The sequence below is a fragment of the Hylaeus volcanicus genome, chromosome 8 (genome assembly GCF_026283585.1).
Source record: "Hylaeus volcanicus isolate JK05 chromosome 8, UHH_iyHylVolc1.0_haploid, whole genome shotgun sequence".
NCBI classification, from domain to species: Eukaryota; Metazoa; Arthropoda; class Insecta; order Hymenoptera; family Colletidae; genus Hylaeus; species Hylaeus volcanicus.
Genome location: NC_071983.1, coordinates 4,360,738 through 4,375,039, shown reverse-complemented (window position 1 = coordinate 4,375,039; position 14,302 = coordinate 4,360,738). Strand labels below are relative to the sequence as shown.

Sequence of the window (14,302 nt, the reverse complement as noted above, 5' to 3'; positions counted from 1 at the left end):
TCGCGTCGAGCGCGGTCGACGAGCCACGACCCTCGCGTAACCTACAAACCCCCATGTACACCGGTGCGCGGTGTCCCGACCTACGAGGGTCAATTTAGGTATATTCGTTCCACCAGTCCCGTAATTCCAGCGAACCACCCTCGAAGGTTATTTTCTCGACTCTCGTTAATCGACACTCCGCGAGACATCTCGTTTCAATTACTCTTCTGTTCGAGTCTTGCTCCTGAATTTTCCTTACCCCGAGTTTCATCTTCGCGGAAACTTCGATTGGACGAGAGGGGGTATGCGAGAGCTTCTTGCGTGAGTACGCGACGCAATCAAGGTGTTACGCGAAACTCGTCGACGAGACGCGCTTTCTATTTTTTCACCAGAGGCGTTTTCCCAAGCGCGTTGCTCGCGAGAACGTCATAGTTGATTATGGTTATAAATAGAGCGTATTTATGTTGCCTTTAGCAAACGGTGGAAAAACAGATCGATGGACACCGACGGTCTCTCGGTTTCCCTCCGATATCACCGGGAATGATAACATCGATCGTCGTCCAGCTGACGTCACGCGCGCACGGTAAAAGCGCGTAAATCAGCCGGCCGCTCGTATTTCATCTCGACGGACCTGTTTTCCGGGGATTCTCGCGTCCCACGTCCTATGTCCTCCGAAGATGCGCGCGCTAGCGGATAGTCTCACGCCTGATCACCGTCTGCGTCCGAGGAAATAGAGCGCGGAAATTGTCGTTTATAAAAAATTGTACGGAGCAAAGTTTCTCGCGCGTATCCGAGGGGAACGCGTCACGTCAAGTTCAAACTCCGTCGGGCGGTCGATGTTAACGCTCTCGTAAACCGCGACGAATTTGATTAAAACTTCTCACCGACAACGACACGTATGCTTGCGCCGCGGCCGGCGTGGCGGAGCGATTGCACCCCTATCCGTAATCGTGGGGAACGTAGTCGCCACGAAAAATCCGTCCGAGGATTCGCTTATCGCTTCTCGATTTTCACGCGACATTCGATTAAAACGAAAGCTTTGCGACAATTGCTGGCCATAAGTTGCGTTTACGAAATACGTTTTCGAGTTACGGGATAATCGTTTCAAGAGCGACAACGCGACGCGACGTTGGCGCGTTGCGGCGTTTCCGAGTTCGAAAGGACGTTTGCTCGATTTGTCCGATTCTTGGAAAGGAACGTTCCAAGAACGCCGTCTTGGCGAGAATTTAACGGGACCATTCCGATATCGCCGAAACGGAAATGTCATGCGAAAACGTTGCGTGGGCCGCCAACAGAGGTGATTACGATGCGTCACCAAGATCCAGACGCGCCGTTACAACGACACTCGAGATTTATTTCGAGGCCAGCGGCGACGTCGCGCGGTCGTCGTGGCGCATTTTTCTCGGTAAAAAGGCGTCAGCGATCCTCCCCGTCGGAATACGTTCGGTTGCGAGCTGATCCTTCGGCGAACGCGACGAAATTGCAAGCTCAAGGTTTCCCGCTCGAGGAAAGACCTATCCGAAAGACGGATCGGATATTTTCCTTCGCCTAAATCAAGGGTATTTTACTTCCAATTCGAGAAGGATCGTAAATCTTCTCTATTTCTCTCGTGTAATCGCGAGATTCGAAGCACGGTTGGCTCGGTGGTGATAATTGGAGTTGTTCTGGTGTCGAAGCGAGCAGGTTGCACCGAACGAGAAAAGATTCAGGTGGTTTTTAGTACCTGTCGGGCATCGATCCCCTCCCCGTTGGGACTTTCGGGAAGTTTAATCGATGGCGGGACGACTCGGCGCGAATTCGGCCAGGAACGACGAAAAAGAAATAATAGAACGTGCTGGAACAAAAGAGAGAAAAGCACGGACGTATCGATTTTATCGCGTTCGCGTGCACCGAGGATATCGTATCGTCTCGGTCGCGGGCAAGTCGTGCGTACCGCGAACGGTAATTTGCCAAACGATTCGAATAGAACCGAAGGGAACTCCGCGAGACATACATGGCCCGTCGTCCGACACGAATACCCGCGGCTGTATATCTCGGACCCGTTGGAACCCCAACGTCGTTTCCTCGTACCCAGACGGTGGTCTCAAAAACTAAACGCAACGATGAAAAATCGAGGAGTCGCTGATTACTGCGGGATGAATGAACTTTGGCCAAACGTTGAAATTACGATATCGCGAACAGAAATGCATTTTTTAAAGAAATGCAGCTTATGTTGTATAAATAAGTCGGTGGCCGAGGGAATCATCCGCAGGTGGGTCGCGAAGTGGGAGTGCGAGACAAATACAAGTCGCGAACTCGATCGGATCCCGCACGTTTGGCGCGGCGACTGGATCTCCAAAATGTTCTCCGAACTCTTTCGCAAGAAGAGGATCTTGCTGGAGAAGCGATCGACATGCCGACAATTGGCGATCTCGCGAAACGTTCCGGCTCCCGAGACGAGTCAGCGACGCACTCGAGTAGTAGCGTAACGTAAGGTAACGCGATCGGCTGCGAGGAAGAAGGAAGCGGAAAGCAACGCGGCCGGGTACCGGGTAGGGGGTTAGCGAGGGTAAATACGGAGGGCGATGGCAAACGACGGAGCGAGAGAAACGATGGCTAGAGAGAGAAAGGGGTGGACGTAGAGGGAGTCGGAGGGTCGTACGTATCGCATCAGGGTGTATGCACCGAAGAGGGGTAGGCCGCGGCGGGGGTCACGGAGTGCGCTGACCTACTGTTCCACATTCGTCGTGCACAGCAGCCTTTCCGAACTTCGTCGCGGAGCGAACCCAGAAACCCAGAACGCTGTCCCCCGCACCCTCCAACGCCTCTACCCTTTCGCACTCCGTCTCTCTCGCTTCTATCCCCTCTTTCCTGTCCCTCCTGCCGTCTCGCGGATTTCAAGCTGAATCCTTTATATCATGGAATTGTGCGGAACGACGCGACGCAGCCTTTCGGTCGCATCGCATCGTATCGAATCGCATAGCATCGCGTCGCGATGCCTATGATTTTCTTCGTTTTTCCCGTTTTCCAAGTACACGTATGCGGAGGCAACGCGCTCCAGTTAATCGTACAGCGATCGAAAAGAGGACGATTCTTGGTCCAAAATAGACAACGCTGACGCGCAACGTTTGTTCCTACTGTCGTTGGTATCGCGTTCTATCGTATCGTAAACATCGGGCCGAATCTTGTTAATTTTATAGTTTTTATTTCGCGAATGCATGGACCGGGCACGATAGCTTAATTACGCGAAACGCTACGGGGAAGACTATATTGCTCGCGGCGGTAGATTCTATTCTACGCGAGGTAATTTGGTTAACGAGATGGATAGATGCGCCTAGCGATGAATAGATAGCGGCCTACTTGGGACGATTTTCAACGGAGGGGTCCGCCGGTGCGTGTACTTTGTTCATTGGCCCGATTGCCCGTTAAGCTCTGCCTCGTTTGTTTCCAATCTGCCGGTAATCCGTATCACCGAAGTCGAATTACGATTCATTGCGTCCATTAAAACCATTGTCTCGTAATCGTCGTTCCATCATGTATTCTTACGTGGTGAATATTACACACCTCTAGCGTCCACGAGCCGCGAACAAGTTATTTATGTTGATCGATCGATCAAAAAAAGGGGTGTAATTTCTGTAAATAGATGTACGTAGTAGCGTCGGACACTATTCGATGTCCCTGAGGATTTTCTATTAGCCGAAAACCCGTGCGAGTGTACATTCCTCGATCGAAACGAAGAAGGCGGTGATCGGGAGTAAAGAGTCGTTTAGCGAGGAGACTCGGCCGTTACTTCGTTTCGTTTGCGAGGGTAATTAACGCCCCTCGCGCGCAGGGATCGTTGAACCGAGATCGTTCGTCGTGCGATCGCGTACTCCTTATTCTTGTGTTCGATCGAGAAAATGTTAACGCTCGAATCCTTCCGGTCCGATTTGCAGAGATTCGAGAGATTACGCTCGGGGAATGGGGGTGGGTATGGGAACGGGAACGGGAGCGGAAACGGGAAGGACTCGAAAACGACGCTTTTCCATGAATTATTCTAAAGTTGGAGAGGGTGGACGGGGCGCCGGGACTGCGTGGAACGTTCGTGCACCTCGAAAGCTCATTTCCCACCCCGTCGGTGAACGTTATAGCGCATGCCTGGTCGCCGTCGGCAGTATCGGTTCGACGAACACCAGCGAGACCGAAAGCTCACTTACGGTCACGAATTCTTACGCACACCGGGCACAGGCCAGCGTGCGTCCCGACACCTGGTGTTTCGACCAGGTAAGTGCTTCGATATGGATGAAAACTGGCTTTGAAAATACGCGCGTTAACAACGTTCCACCCAGGGAAAACGGAAACATCGAACCTTTGTCGAATACTCGTTATAATAAGGAAATAAAAACGAAGCGAGAAGGAATTGCTAGAAAAGGACTACGATCGGACAATAGCAAAGACGTTTTATTCGGCTCGAGACGAAGAAGGATCCTTATCGATCGACGCGGGAACGTTCGAATCAAAGATTCGGAAGCGAGACATTATTTGCGGAAAACGATAGTGTCCCTCGGATCTTCGAAGTTCCTCGGATGTTTGAATCGAAACCCTGTTGGAACGCGACGCGCGAAGCGACGAGTAACGCGATGGACTAATAGGCGTCGGACACGTTGCGCGGGAACTATAAGCGAGAAGTAGTTTGCAAAGTTTGGGCGGTGCCAGCTTTGACGTCGACGACAGAAAGTCTAGCTCGTAACCGATAACGACAACAGAAAAACCCTCGCGCAATTAACCTTTCCGCGAACAGTTAGGATCGGAGAGTCCGAGTCCTGTTGACTCGCGTTGCGCACCTGTGCACCTGAATTCGAGGGTGCGATGCAGGAGAGAAGAGCACGCGACCGCAGAGATGGCGCGATCTCTTCGGACCGTGAAAAATCGAGGCTGTTACTGCGGGCTGGAAAATTAACCGGAACGAGCAACAGGAGGAAAGAGAAAAAACGGAGAAGAAATCCCGAGAGAAAGGGAGAATCGCGGGATCCCGAGACGGAAGAGCAAATTCGCGGGAAACGACGAGAAGAAGCGCTTGCGAGACGCGCACACGCTTACATTCATGGTTAAAAGAGTAATTCCAATTTTGGGAAAACGTTCTTAAGAGTGGCACCCGTTTTTCTCTAATCGTAGTCCTCGGATCCCCGGGGATTCCCGAACGCATCGGTAATGGTGGGCAATGGGCCTTTGGAAGAAGCGAGCAACTCGTTTCGCGGAATAATAAAATGCTCGTAACGATATCTTATCCTTGTTAAGGGATTAAGTACACGTAGGAGGATACGTAAACATTTTGATTTATTTTCATTGGTTTCTTAACATTCATTTCATTCTAGGCAAATAAGAAACTACGTAACGCATCCGGTGAAGCGGTTGGTAGAAGAAAAAAGTAGAAAATTGTTTGTATTTTGCGTAGGTTCCACTGCAAACGGGACTAGACATTGAATCTATGGCGATAAAAATTGATATCGTTGCGTGGTTGGGCTAATTTTATTAGCTACAGGCGACATAAATATTGGAAGAATTTACTTCCGACTAGAAAATATTAATTTTGGCCAGGATTTATCGAAAATTTGCTCGTGTGCGTCACCCTGTGCCCGATGTGCGCCGGTCCTGAGGTTGTAGGTGCGAGCGAGAGGAACGTATCGCGCCGAGGGAGAAAAGACGAAGCGCGTTGGGGTTGCGGGAGAAGGACAGATAACGATAAGGGTAGTGGTGTCAGGGTGGAATAGACAAAGAGAGGGTGAAGTCAGATTCGGAATGGTGGGGAGTGGCGTGTGCGAGTGGTGGTGGAAGAGCGAGAGAGCGTAGTCGAGCGACCGTCCCGCTGTGGCCACGAGCTCCGACGCTCGGGGAACGTAGGTAGTGCGTGAACTTCCGGCCGAGTGAAACGGACAAGAGAGAAACGGGGAACGGAGAAGAAAGGGCTTATACGAGATTCCCTCGGAGAGACTCCCGGAGAACCTCCCTTGGCTTGGTCGGACTTTCTCTTCGGGATCGCGCATCGTTGTCTTCGGAGTCGCGAAGTGTGTTGAATCGACGGAGACGCGAAATCGCGAACGCGAGAACACGCAGACGGCGACGAGTGCGTACGCAATCGTTAGTTTGGTGAAAAACGCGAGTGGCTACGGGTGCAGAGGGGTCGTGTGCGAGGTGCTGGTGAAAGAAGGGTTCTCGTGGTCGCCGCTCGATCGCCCTCGGAAACGCTGAGGGACGCGAGTGCGTTTGTTATGCGACCGTGGTACGGTGGCGGTTGACGGCGGCGGCGGCGACGAGGACGAGGACAAGGAACAGGAACAGGAACACGGACAGGACTGGGAAGAGGAACGGGAACGGGAACGGGAACGGGAACGGGAGAGCGAGTCGAAGCAGCGGCCGTCGCGGAGGACGTGGACGCGAACGAGGAGGTGGAGGAGGAGGCGGAGGAGGCGGCGGAGGTGGAAGAGGAACAGGTGCGGGAACGGGTGCGGGTGCGGGTACGGGTACGGGCACGGGTACGGGCACGGGTACGGGTACGGGTGCGGAAGCAAGGGCCGTGGAGAGAAAGGAATCCTCGTTGCGAGAGGAATCGGGAACAGTGCGTTCTGGTGTGTTGCCGCAAGGGAGGAGGGGAGGGAGGTTCGAAAGGGAGGAAAGACGACGACGTCGACGACGAGGAGGAGGAGGAAGGAGCGGAAGAGAGGTGCTGGAGGAAGACGAGGAAGAAGAAAAGGAAGACAGTGGTTTGCGTGCGTGTTCTGGCTTGTCCCGTCGCCGGGAATCGGGTTCGGGATTTGGATCGCTCGTGGGATATCGGGATCGGGAGAGTTTTAGAGTTTAGAAGAGAGAGGAACACACAGCCCCCCTCTCTGTTCTCTCCCTCCCTCTCCCCAGTCTCTTCGAGTTTTCGCGAGTGATCGTTTTTGCGCGAACGGTGCGTGCGAGCCAAGACGGAAGAAGAAACGCGATAACGGGACGTTAGAGGCGGTCGGAGAAGGAAGAGGCCAAAAGGAAAGGAAACAAACGAGGATACCCGAGGAAAAGCGGTGGTATGTGGTGATAACATTTTTTTTTTTTTCTTTTTTTCCCCCGTTCGCTTGAAAGCGGGAAACGGTCCCCACTGTGTTACGTCGAGGACGACGGAGCGTTTTTCATCGCGTGTGGTGTGATTAATCTTAAAGTGGTGCCTCAGCACGAAGAGGGAATCGCCAGCAGGGCAGAGGCTCGAACGCATGTAGGAACATGGCCGCAACCAGCCCCTGCCTCCCTCTAGAGGTGAGTTGACCGAAACCGAAGCGAAGCGAAGCCAAGCGGCGCGCCGCGACTCCGATTCCGTTTCTTCGCACGAGCTAATTCCCATCGCGAAGCCTCGACTCGTTATTCCAAAGATACTCGACCCGTCTTCGATTCTTCTTCGATCGCGGACACTGACCGTTGCGCCGCGCGTCTCTACAACTCTTTCTAATCTCGTTCGCGACCTATGCTCGGTTCATCCGGCACGGTTTCATTCTCGCGTGGTGGTTTTCGTTCGCATCGCGTTCGTTATCGACTCTATCGAACCGTTAATTACCGCCTACGAGATCGACCGAGTACGACGAGGAAGCCGGACGTCGTCGTCGTCGAGGAAATTCGGCGAGTCGGCGTAGCCTCGACCTCCTTCGCTCGTTTCTACTTTTCCTTAGCCGTAGTGCGGACAAAACTACCGACCGATTCTACTCGATTCGACTCGACTCTGTCACCTACACGTAGCTCGCGGTCCGCTCGAAAATCGTACATGCGTCACCCAGGATTGATGCCACGCAACGAAGCCTCGTTAGGCAGTTATAGAGTTAAACGGTTGATTCGGTAATAGAGGGATCGACCTCGAACCTCACCGAACGCTCTCGGTATCGTCACAAACTAGTCACTCTCGATGGGAGGATTTACGCACGCTGCCGTTCCCGATTCCGACCAGTGCGGATTCTACAACGTGGTCGAAATAATGGGAGACTATATAGGAATAATTCTGTTGATCGAGCTCGATTTTGTTAAGACCCCTTCGGATGCGGGAGACGGTACGTAGCATCGATCCGGTATCGCGTCAGTTTATTTTATTTTATTACCGAAACAAGAGTTTATTTCGATGCGTTGGCGGATCATTCGTCGCATCGAATAAGTGGCCGAATCTGCGGAGACGTTGGGGACGTTCCCATGAGAGCGAAACGAAATTTACAGGTTTGTTTTTCTTCTTTTATCCAGCTCGATTCCTGATCGGGCTTGTTTAAGTTAACGCGAGTAAATTAACGAGACGAGATCCCATTTCCGTGTATGCGGATTAGGAGGTGTTTCGATAAGATGTTTCGCGTCGAGCCAAGTTTGGTAGGAAAAAATATTATTCTATATGCTCGACTTATATTGTATCGTAGCGTAGAATCGCCGGCCTTCGGTCGAACAACGAAGCATCCTGTATATCACGCTGGCCCCGTTTATTTTGCCGTTCCTATCGGGCTTTCATCGCGTCACTTATCAGCCTCTGCTGTCTGTTCGTGTTCGCGAATGCAGCGGAACCGAGTGGTTAAAGAGAACGGGCCGCGATCCCCCCGGGGGATGCATAAAAGTTACGACCAAGTCTTTCGAGTGACGTTTCGTCACGACTCCTCGCGTTGCTTTGTACCCTGCTGCGCCTCTCCCGACTATCCCTTCGTTAAAAAACTGTCAAAGGGACGAGGGCATTTCCCGAAGAGTCCTCGACTCTCGCCGACAGGCCGTTCCGTTTTACCGGTTCAACCGCGTCGACTAAATGCTGACGGATCTAGCGGATCGAAACTTTTAACGGTCTCGAAGCATTCGCTATTCGTTGCGTTACCGGTTAACCGGTAGATCAACGTTATCGATCTTTACTCGAGTTCGACATACGTATTCGAACGATCTTTGCCGCTTCTCTAGATTGGGCTAATTTTTCGAAAATACCAACAATTTTCCAAGGGCGTTTTCCTAGAGCATCGCGAATAGCGTCGGATCGGAGCAAACGTCAGCGACGGCGTACAATTCTAGCTGGCTCTTCGGGGCGATATTAAAATAATTGGATAAAAAGTGGGTTAAAGTTTTTATCGAGTTAGCCAGCATTATCGAGCCACGGAGGAGGCGTACTTAAACAGCGAACGGTTTGCGGCGTCTGCCTATCGTGGAACAAAAATAACGATACGAGCACGAGTATCGAAGCTTGTCGAATATCGTTCGGCGAGGATGGAAACATTCCGCGAGCGACGCCACGCTTCGATTAATAAAGAACAATTCGCAACACGCGCATTTTTATTTCGTAACTATAGAAATCTGCACAACTCTAAAATAGCTAGACGACTACCTTTAGTTGATACGTTTTTATCGAACAAAACAGCGACTAGCACCTTGTTAACCTCATTCGTTGATGAAACGTGGTCGTCTTTGCCGAAGATTCGAATGCACAGTAGATACGGCCGACCATGGTCAGACAAGGAGCAAGTACTTCTCTTTCGAATATTTGTGTGCCCGTTGATAAGTATGGCTAATCGCTTTAAGGGATAAAATGGAATAAAACGAGGTTGGTGTTTCCGTTACTGTTATTCACGTTCACCAGCTGTCCAGTTTCGGATTAATTAAGAACGTCGCGACGTTAATTTCGGCGGCGGCATTTTTCTCCGACCGAGCACGGCAACTCGTAAATAGGAAGGGCGTCCACTTCGAATTCCCGTTGTCGCGAGCGTAATTTGCCGTGACATGGAGTGGTCCGCATTGGAAATTTATTTTATACCGGGCGATTTATCGCTTTCATTAAAACGCCGCGCCGGCCGATCGCGAGCACTGGTCCACGGTCGCGCACGCCTCACCTATACCTATACCCCGCAACCCTCATTCTTCTGCGAGTCGTTCGAGATTCGTCCAAAATAAAGGTCGACGACCTAAATCGAATCGAATCGTATCGTATCGTTTCGTTTCGTTTCGTTTCGTTTCGTTTCCTTCTCCAAGAATCGTCTATTATTCGAAATTGTCCTCAGCGTCGTTTCAGTTTCCTTCGATTTGAAATCGGTATCCCATTCGATACGTTTGCGGCACAGTTCTCCCTCCAAGGCTTCGTCGAAACAATCACGATGTTTCGTCGAGTCCACCGAGAAAAGATTCCCAAACGTAACTTTTACGTTTGACCCGTTAAATATCAAACTAAAACTTTAATATCAATAAAAAAACTGTTTTGCTCGATCTCCTAGAAATGGGTCACCGGTCGGTGCTTACTAGGTTAAACGCGCTTCTGCGCAGTGACGGTACTTGAAATACTAAAGCCATTGACATATGGTTTCGAGGGCATACGGTTCATAGTTTTCGAGATTTTTCGATCTGGACTTGATTCGGGATACTCGCGATTGGTTCTCGTTGCTTCGCGAATATTCTACCAATCGTTTCTCGATATTGTTGTAACACGTGCCTTTTTCTCGTTGGAACGATCAATTCTAGAGAAAAAAAAAATTAATTTTAATTCGATATGGTCGCGAATATGGTCTGAATCGACGACCGAGACGCGCAGGGATCAATTCTGAAATCAGAACTCTGGCGGCTGGATCTCGAAGGCAGCTATTCCCCGAAGATTCGTCGACGATCGCGAAAAGGAGGTCGACGATCCCCCGGTACGAGTGTCCTCGCGAACAGTTAATTTATTAGAGATCCGCGGGGCAGGTGTGTCACGTGAGAGCCAGACGTTACGTAACTGCCAATTAAATAATGGCTCGAAGCGTGCCGGCCGGTCGTTTCGTCGTTCGCTCGGCTAATCGCGTCCCTCGTGTATCCAGTCATTCGGTTCGATCGATCGACCCTTTACTCTCGAGTTGGATGATCGTGATCCGATATGGATGAACCACAACCGCGAAATCGTTTGTACGATTTTTTCATTTTCCGATTCCTAAAATATGCAAATTTTTTACGAACTCTGACCGTCGATCTTCTCTCGTTCGGTACACAGTCCTCGATTCCTTGATTCCTCGAGTCAGTTCTCTCCCGAGGCTACGGGAGCTTGGAATTACGAGGAATTTATCGTACCATCTAGCGGAGCGGGGACAGCGGATACATGCCAATGCCAATGCAACGAGCTCTCGTATACGCGACTCCTGTATCGTATCCCACTGTCCATATTTCCAAAGATCGACGCGAGCAGAAATGGCGAGTAACGTAGAGACGGTAGGTATCCAATGCCGCAAGGTTGTTACGTTCGGTTGTATCGCTACCGTCCACGTCTACTTTGTAAACATCCATCTCATTCGTGGAGGGTTGATCGCGTCCTGTTTAGCTCGACCATGTTTTATTCCGAACGTTGCGAGGAGGAATGACGAAGGAAAGAGGAGGCGCGGCGAAGGTTTCCGGTGCCAAAAAGAAACAATTTTCGCAAGTGGAACTTGCTTGGATATCTTTGTCGCAGAGGAAAAAACGTCCTCGTCGAGGGTGCGGCGTATTCCAGCCGAAAAAGAAAGCTCGGCCACTCGTCGACCCAAAAATTGTGCTGAATCTTTCGAGGGAAAGAGGACAGACCCCGTGGCGCGTCACCCTCTTTCTCTTCGCCACTCTGCCGACGCCGATGTCTCGGATCGTGAAAACCAGAGAAATTGGGTCGAAATTCTAACGGAAGCGTTCGTCGACTCGTATCACGCCGATTGTCGGGGCTGATTGCACTCCAACCGAGTTTCTCCGCGGGGGTTGGTAAGCGTGACAAAGTCGGTGTCGCGGCACGTGTAGGCTGCGAGACTCGAACTCGCAGTTGGCAGAACTGGCTCTAACGGCCGCAGGCTAGGACGGAAAGCAGAGACGTCGCTGATGTGGAACCGTGGACGAAACTGGGGGTGTTGGGGGCGGAAGAGGGTCGACCGAACGGTCGAGGAGGGGCCGAAAGGGCGGCATGAATGAACGATCGATAGATATATAGGTACTCGCTGCTAGGTATTCACTTTCTCGTGTATTTTCTCCGGAGACGCGATATTTCTTCCATCCAAAGTATACCGATTATCCCTCTCCGAACGCGTTTTTCCTCGTCACCGGCTCCTGTTGCGGTTCGCTTTTACCGCTGAGCGAGCTGTCCGATTCATCCAACACTTTATTTTACTTTTCGCAGTAGCATCGTACGTTTCGCGATTCGCGACTGCTCTTCGCTCTTGCTTGTAAATAGAATAGCAACGAAAGGCTTCTTAAACGCACTCCGCCGCGGCGGGTGGACGTTTATTCTCATAAAAACCGCATCCACCTAGAAATACCAACTTGGACCCGGCTCGAATAACGAACCAACGTACATTGCGTGCGTGGGTGTCTGTGTTTTTCAACTACACCACTTTCGCAACCAACGATCGTACATAGTACTCGTAGAATGATAACTGAACCGAACGGAAAACTTTGAAATGTCTCTGAGAGAGAAAGTAAAAAGGACTTGTACGTAGGACGGTGCGTGGAGAAGAAGACGGGTCCGTTTCTCGATGACCAATCGTGCTGAAATGCTCGGTGGATTCGTGGCGTGGGTGGAAGAGAGGATCCCGCGAATGTGTGCGTACATTACCAGCGCTCGCGTATACGTGCGTGAATACACTGCGCATACGTCGACTGCGTATTCCTGCTCGTCTAACTCTCCTGACCTCCCCTCTCTCCTCTCTCTTCTCTCTTTCTTCCCAACCACCCTGCGGCCTCCTCCCTGCTTCCCTCTATCTTCTACTCGTACTACTTGGCAAATGTTGGAGACGTCGAGTCGCCCCGGTTGACCTTACTATTGACAAGGGCGCCTTCCCTGATTTATTAAGCTTCGGGCGACGTAAGGAAATGAGATTCGCGTCGGCCGATATAAATATTCTGATACCCGAGAACCAGAAATGGGCGAGAAGCTCTTTCAACTCTTTCGAATACCTCGCAATTCGATCTCTAGATGTTCCTAAGCGCGTTGATTACTTTTTTAAGCGAACTTCCGTGGACTGTATCGCGGGTCGAATAGAAGAGAATAGAGAATAGTCCTAGAGGGACTCGCGTTAGATAGAAATCGTGTAACGAAATGTATTCTACGCGAGAAAGTTTCTCTCCGATGCGGTGTTCCGAAGGTTGTCGTCGTCCTACGAGTCCAAGTTTGAAACCGCGTCATCGCGAAAAAGTTGGAGAACCAATAAGCAGACGTACAGTTGACCCCAGCGGACGGTAACTGGTCGCGTGGTACGATTGCATACGATTGCAGTGGAAACTTTAAACGAGGCTAATTTATCGTGGCACGCCGCGATCGCGTTAGTTTTCATGGGCGTTTGGGAACGCGAATTCGAAAAGCGAGAGGTTCTCACGGCAAACGAAAAATTAGCAGAAAAATGATCCATTCCAAGGTAGAGCGTTAGGTATCCAAGGTGAGAGATATTTCGCGATACAAGAAAATGCTGACTCGGTTGGTGAGCGCGTAACGCGCAACGAAGCTTGATAATAGACGTAGAAGGGTGCGTAGATTCGCGTTATCGCCAGAGCCATCGTTGCCGTTGGTAAACGTGCCACGTCGAATAACGTTTTTCATTCGCTAGCATGCAGTCGGCTCCATGGATTGCGTAGGAGGGCCAACCACGTCGGTCCTGTAATGTTATAGGTCAAGGATCCGAGTGGGGTCGCGTCGCGTCGGGTCGCGCGTACGTGTCCGGTTTCGGGAATGATGACGACACGCGACGGCGTTGCGTTGCATTGCGTTCCGTATCGACTATACGGGCTTGCTCATGGAAACTGACACGAGAGGTGGGTTCCTTTCGATGAATCGGTGGACCGTCGAAGGTCGAACGCGAACCGTATCGTTCGCGGTAGAATGTTATAGTTCAAGGATTCCCTGTATCTACGAATCGAGTAGCGCCGCCATTTGTTTAGCCACGACCCGGAGTACGGGAAAATTTATCGCATAATAATAACGTAGCGCTATTAATAACACCGCTAATCGACCGTTGATCCGACGACAGTCGTGCGCTCGCATCGAGGGAGAAAACGTTTCAAGGCTCGTCGACGAGCTGGAAGCGTACCGAGGCTTACTCGCCCCGACTCGAGACGCGATGGCCTACTTGGTAATTAGAAGAGAAGGAGCTGCTGGGACGCGAAATCGCTAGCCAAGCTTCGTAATCGCGAGAAGGAAGACCGATCAACGCTTGCAACGGTAGAAAGCTCAGGTCTCTATCCTAACACGTGGAAGGTTATGCTTAGATTTGTAGATGGTAAGAATTATGCGTTTATTCGCTTAAAAGTCAATCTTCCTAGAAGACCTTTTCGTTGAAGAGTCATTTGCGAATTACGTTAACTCCGTTTCTCCGAACGAGACGAAATATAAATGACTTTTCTTTCTTCGAGATAGCGACAAGTA

At 50.9% G+C, this 14,302-nt stretch overlaps 1 protein-coding gene across 4 annotated transcripts in view; it reads left to right on the top strand.

Moving 5' to 3' along the window:
* LOC128881017 (voltage-dependent calcium channel type A subunit alpha-1) overlaps nucleotides 1–14,302 on the top strand; it is a 91,160-nt gene that overhangs the window by 22,662 nt on the left and 54,196 nt on the right. The window contains exons 1-2 of one of the 4 annotated variants that reach the window (XM_054131657.1): nucleotides 6,878–7,004; nucleotides 7,137–7,230. The exons of 1 other annotated variant lie outside the window; for it this stretch is intronic. The gene's annotated coding sequence lies outside the window, so the exon portion shown is untranslated. Of the gene's footprint in view, nucleotides 1–6,877; nucleotides 7,005–7,094; nucleotides 7,231–7,831; nucleotides 8,170–14,302 lie in introns of those variants that run through there. 2 more of the 4 variants (XM_054131656.1, XM_054131655.1) reach the window with 2 other exon arrangements.